Here is a 6,020-nt window from a genome sequence, read left to right on the forward strand (position 1 = left end):
CCTTGGCCGGGACTGTGTAGTTAAGCACAGCTCTCACCCCCTGCCCTGCTTTTTTATGTAGACCTAAAGCTCCTGTCAACATACTGAAGACAAGTTTGGGGTCATGGAGTCCAGCTTTTATCTGTTCTTCTCCATGTGGAGATGCTGGCTAAATTCCACTTTCCTGCTTTTGACCTTGTAGCCCCCCTGGTCCAGTTGAAGATGCCCAGGGAACGGTTGAAGGAGGAATCCAACTGAAGATGGTCAGACTTGAGCGACTTTTCTCCCTGCCTCCAGATAAAGAGCATCATTTGAATCCGAGTTGCCTACCTAGCCTCACAGACCTTGGGAAGCGTGAGAGCACTGCCGTCTTCTCAGGGAGGCCCCACTAAGGGCATTATGGTTTTCAGTGACTGCTGGGAGTATCCTCTGCCGTCTTCCTCAGGGGGAAGGAATCACTCAGTGGGAAACTGAAGTTCCCAGAAAACAAAATGGCTTTTCCCGTGGTAAACGCCCTGCTGGGCTGATTGAATGATTGCAAGTTGTGCAGTTGTGGAGACCTGGGATGTTACAGGGTCAGAGCCAAATTACCTGGGGCTATCTTTAGCTTCCTAATGGCCATTATTGCCCACTTGTGTGTGAGCTTGCATCCTTGTTACTAAGAGGTAAATCCTTCTGGAATGTACTAACAGACTACTAGCTTCCCCCAACTCAAGGGCCAAGAATGCCATCAGAGAACCCCTGAGGCTTACAACAGATGTTTCTGCTTTGCTGGACTGGAACACTCCCTGTTTTCCCCAGTGTATTTTTAAAATACCTTGATTTACGATTCTCCTCATTCCGCTATTATAAAGATGCGACAAACCAGCTGGATGGGTGTGGTGCATATGTTTAATCCCAGCACTCAGGAGGCAGAGGCAGGCACATGCCTTTAATCCCAGCATTCCAGAAGGCAGTTTGTGGTCATCTTGGTCCAGATAGCGAATTCCAAGCCAGCCAAGGCTACATGGTGAGACCTTGTCTCAAAAACAAAATGAAACAAACGCCCAAAGCAGCAACAAAACTTTCATGAGGCACATGGTATTTGAGGTAACCTAAATCCATTGCCTAGCCATGGTCATTCATACTAGATGCTCCAGAACATTGAGAATAGCTTACCTAACTTGTATATAGGTTGCCAATTTCCTTACAGCAACATCAGTACCAATCTCTGTTTGTCAAGACTTCTGCTGCCCCACTCCTGCCCAGTCAGGAGTTCAACCCCCATCTAAATCCAGAATCCCCCCCCCCCACCGAGGTCCTTTACTCCTTAAAACCCTGCCCCTGCCAGCCGAGCTCAATGCTCTCTGAACTCCGCGGTGTTGGAGTGGGCAGAGAGCCCAAGCTGGAGCTTGCAAGAAGGCTCTTTGCTCTTGCGTAGGAACTCGGTCTCCTGGTGGTTTCTGGGGGCTCATGACGCCAACACAACACTAGCTCTACCTTGTATTCCCAGTCCCTCTAATTTTGTAGTCCTTGTGATATTGTCAATCTTTTGACAAACTATAGTTTTTTTTCTTTTTGAGATAGTTTCATGCAGCCTACTCTCATCATGAGGTATTCAAGAATGACCTTAAACTTCTGACCTCCTGCCTGCAAAGGATTGTCTTCCTTCCTTTCTTCCTTCCTTCCTTCCTTCCTTCCTTCCTTCCTTCCTTTCTCTCTCTCTCTTTCTTCTCTGCCCCCCCCCGCCAGAGGGTTTTTCTCTGTGTAACCTTAGCTATCCTGAAACTCTTTCTGTAGACCAGGCTGGCCTCCAACTCAACGATCTGCCTGCCTCTGCCTCCTCAGTGCTGAAATTAAAGGCATATGCCACTACCACCTGGACAAATTATAGTTTCTTGTGACTCATTTTATTTTTGAGACAGGGTCTCACTATAGCCCTGGCTGTCCTAGAACTTGCTACACAGACTAGGCTGGCTCCTAACTCACAGAGATCTGTCTACCTCTGCCCCGTAGAGTGCTGGGATCAAAGGTGTGTGCCACTATACCCAACTGCTTGTTTTACTATTGCAAGTAAATGTTCCCTTTTTTACTTAAAATAATACAAATGCCCCTTTCTGTGCTGGGGGCTAGCAGTGGCAGGATAAAAATGAATGCAAAACAGCTTTACAAGGAGAGATTTGGTTCATTCTCCCTTTGTTTTTAAAAAGGAATTTCAAAAAATATTGTAGGTGTGTGTGTGCCTGAATCTATATATGTGTATCACATTTATGCCTGACTTCTGAGGAGGTCAGAAGGAGTTTGGGATTCTCTGAAACAGGAGTTACAGAGGACTGTGGGCTGTCACATGGTTGCTGGAACCTGAACACCATTTCTCTGCAGAGTAGCCATTGCCCTTAACTATGGAGCCGAGCCGTCTCTTCAACCCCATTTCCTCACCGTACCGGAGTGTAGGCTCTTCTGGCTGTCTGGCCTGCCTGATAGGAAGCTTGCTGTGATCAAGCTCAGCTTGTCGCCCCAGCAAGGGAGTTCCCCCTGGATCATCTTCCTTAGAGAGAGGAAAGAGCTGAGCCACAAGTGATGTCAGTTCAATCAATGGCCCCTCTTATAGTTCTTAGCAGTGACCTGGGAGGTGAGGCAGCCTTAAGGGGAACCTGATGAATAGGGATGAGAGACACTGGGAAGTGGGGAAGGCGCACAGGCTGGGAGCCCCATGAGCAGAATCGACAAGGAGGCATCCGATTACATGCTGGGGTTATTACCTTGGGGAGAGGGAACTGGACAAGCCTGCCTTTCCATTATGCAAAGAAAGGGCTTTTCAAGTAAATTTCCATTTAAGTAGGCGTTTAGACCGTGAAGATGGGGCCATAATAGCTCTGATGGGCACCACAGCTATTAAAAATACATTTTCCCCTGCGCTCAGGCTGCCTTGTCATCTTATCATTTATCCCCAGACGACTGTGACCGACCGTGCCCAACCATCTGGGAAGCAGGTTACCGTTGATCTCTATTTTCAACTTTCAAATTCTTCGACATACACAGTGGATAAAATTCACATGGTTGACACAGCCCACTGATGTTCTAGAATGTGATATAACCTGAAGGTTGGGTTGGGGAAGGAGGGACATGGTGGGAAGAAGCAAAGCTCTCTGTTCATTAGTCATCGTCGGGCTCCCATCTCTCCTCATACCACCCTGTGCCGCACAGCCTCCATCTGGGTCCTCGGACATACATGCTGTGCTTTTAGCTCAAGGCACTCAGGTTATTGGTTCTGCTGCCTGGATTCTTCCCCTGCACTACCAGGCTGACTCCTACCTATCCTTCAGGTTTCTGTTGGAACCCGATTTCTTCTCTGAAGCCTTCTCGATAGACTTCCCGGACCAGATGAGGGCCTTATGTCTGTTCTATATTGTTGCGTAATAATCCGCTCCTGCCGAGCTCTCAGAACTCTCTACTTCCAGATGGACTCAGCCTTGCCTGGAGTCAGTTTTGCGTTTCAGTCCTGCTGCTGGCGCTCTGGTGGGCTTTGCAGAGCCTCAGCCAGAATGGGAGGGGAAGCAGGGGCAGAGAGATGTCTGAAGCTAACCTGGTGCCTGCTTATGTAGTGTCTGCAGGGCAGCAAGAGGGTAAAGATCAAAGCTGCATGGTCTCTTATGACCAAGGCTCACAAGTGACATCACTCTCTATTAGTGTAGTCTCTTGATTGGAGCAAGTCACAGAATTAATGGAGACGCAAAGGAACTGATACAAATTCACCTCCTGGGACAAAGTCACACTATAAAGGGGCACCTAAGCAAGACCAGGAGAACTTGTGGTCACTTTGCTCCCAGCCTAGCACTGACCTCCCTTGTAGCTTTTCCCTCCATGCGTCTCTTATAACTGTTTTCAGTTTTTGTTGTAGTTTTGAAAGACCTTAAACTCCCCTCTCCACACCCTACATGCTGGGATTACAATCACGTCACCACATCTGGCTTGTTTTGTTAATTTTGAGAAAGGGTCTCACTCTGTATCCCAGACTCTTCTGGAACTCACTGTAGAATGCAGGCTAGCCCCCGGTTCACAGCCTACTTCAGCTTCCCAAATGTTGGGAGTGTAGACAAGAGCCATCAAACGCAGCCTCTATTATTACTGAGTGTGTGATTGTTTGTTTACTGTCTTTCTCCCTCATGATACAGGAATGTCTGTAAACGTGGATTCATCTTTCTCTTCGATCTATCCCAAGATAGATTGAGTAGGTAAGTGGCTATTGAATAAATAGACACAGACACACACACACAAGAATTAAGGCAGCCCAAATGTCACTGACTGTGACACTGAGAACTGTCTTGGGAACGTGTGAACTGACTTGCTGGGAACTGACTGCTCTTTCTTTCCTTATGGAGTCTAGACTTAGTGAGTTCTTTCTGGCAGCAGCCAGCTCCCACTGTACATTGGTCTCAGGACTTTTGAGCTAGTGTTTCTAATTCAGCAGGCGGGATGGAGGGATGAAGAGCTCCACCTGCCGGCCGGATCCAGGATTACAACAGGGAACAGCATTGGAGTTTTGCCCAGGATCTCAGGTACCATCAACCTTGTGCACATGATGCCGGAGGCAAGGTTTCCAGACCTGGTTTCTTCGGGAATGTCTGGACAGTCCCCATATCACGTCATCCTGTTTTCTTTTTATTTCTCTCATTGTCATGACGAATCTATAAGATGGGCTTTTTAGCATCTGAATAAGAACACAAGGTCTACTTCATAGCACCCAATAACAACTGAAAACATATAAATAAGAAGGAATAGTATCGACCAGCAGGTTGGCTCAGTGAGTAAAGGTACTTTTCAAAGAACCTAATGATCCGAGCTAGGGCCCTACAACCCACTGGGCAGAAGGAGAGCACTGACTCCCGAAGGTTATCCTGTGAGCTCCTCAAATGCGCACAGCAGGTGCACACCCACACGTGTAACCACAAGCACAATCAATTAATTCAAAATGTAAGGAAAATTTAAAACTAACAACATCACGAATTTAATGTTATGAAAATGTAGTGGAAGAATAACAGACATTTGGTGTGCGGGCCTTGAGGTCACCTCGTCTAAATTATCACCTGAGGTTGTTCTCTAGTTGTGATACGGAGATAAGGATACTTGTTTGCAGTAGGCAAAAAGGATCACATATGTCAAGGTCTTCTGCAATGATCCCTGGGCCTTAGGTGCCGGAGTTGTGTTCTAGATGTTACCGGCTGGGGCTGGGTACCGCAAGAGCTCTTGTTCTCTGCCTTTTGATTGGTTGTAGTTTTCTTTAATAATCTTTATCTGTTGAAAAGAAAAGTTTCTTTAAAATTATTTCAAAGGTAGGCACGGAGCTGGTGGAGATGGTTCAGTGAGTTAAAGTACTTGCTGCCAAGCCTGACCACCTGAGGTCACCCCCAGGGCCTACACAGTGGAAAAAGGGAAGCCACTCCCTACTAGGTGTCCTCTGACCTACACACACACATACACACAGAGAGAGACACTAAATAAGTAAATGTAATAAAGAAAATTTAAAGCCAGGTGTAGTGACATATATTTATTAATTGCAGCACTTAGGAGGCAGAGGCAGGAGGATTAGGAGTTCAGAGCTATTCTTGGCTACATTGAAAGGAGTTCAAAACCAGACTGTACAACATGAGACTTTTGTCTAAAAAAAAAAAAAAGCTAGAAAGTGATTTTCGATAAAATATGTTATTGTAAATTTAAACTTTATCATTAAAAATTAAATTATCTTTTCACCCCTTATCAAAGAAACGTCTGTGAGTTTGAGGCCAGCCTGGGCTACACAGAGAATTCCAGGACAGCCAGTGCTACAGAGACTTTTATCTCAAGAAAGACCCCAAACTAAACCCAAACAAAGAAAACAATCCAAAGGATAATAAACTAGCTCAAAAGATTCCCAAGGTGTTTTAGATACTTTTCTATTGCTGTGAAGAGACACGGTAATCAAGGCAACTTATAAAAGAAAGCACTTATTTGAAGCTTACAGTTTCAGAGAGTTGGAATCCACAGGCATTACTCATGGTAGCAGCAGGCAGGCATGATGTTGG

Source organism: Myodes glareolus, chromosome 13, assembly GCF_982192425.1.
Source record: "Myodes glareolus chromosome 13, mMyoGla1.1, whole genome shotgun sequence".
Classification (NCBI taxonomy): Eukaryota; Metazoa; Chordata; class Mammalia; order Rodentia; family Cricetidae; genus Myodes; species Myodes glareolus.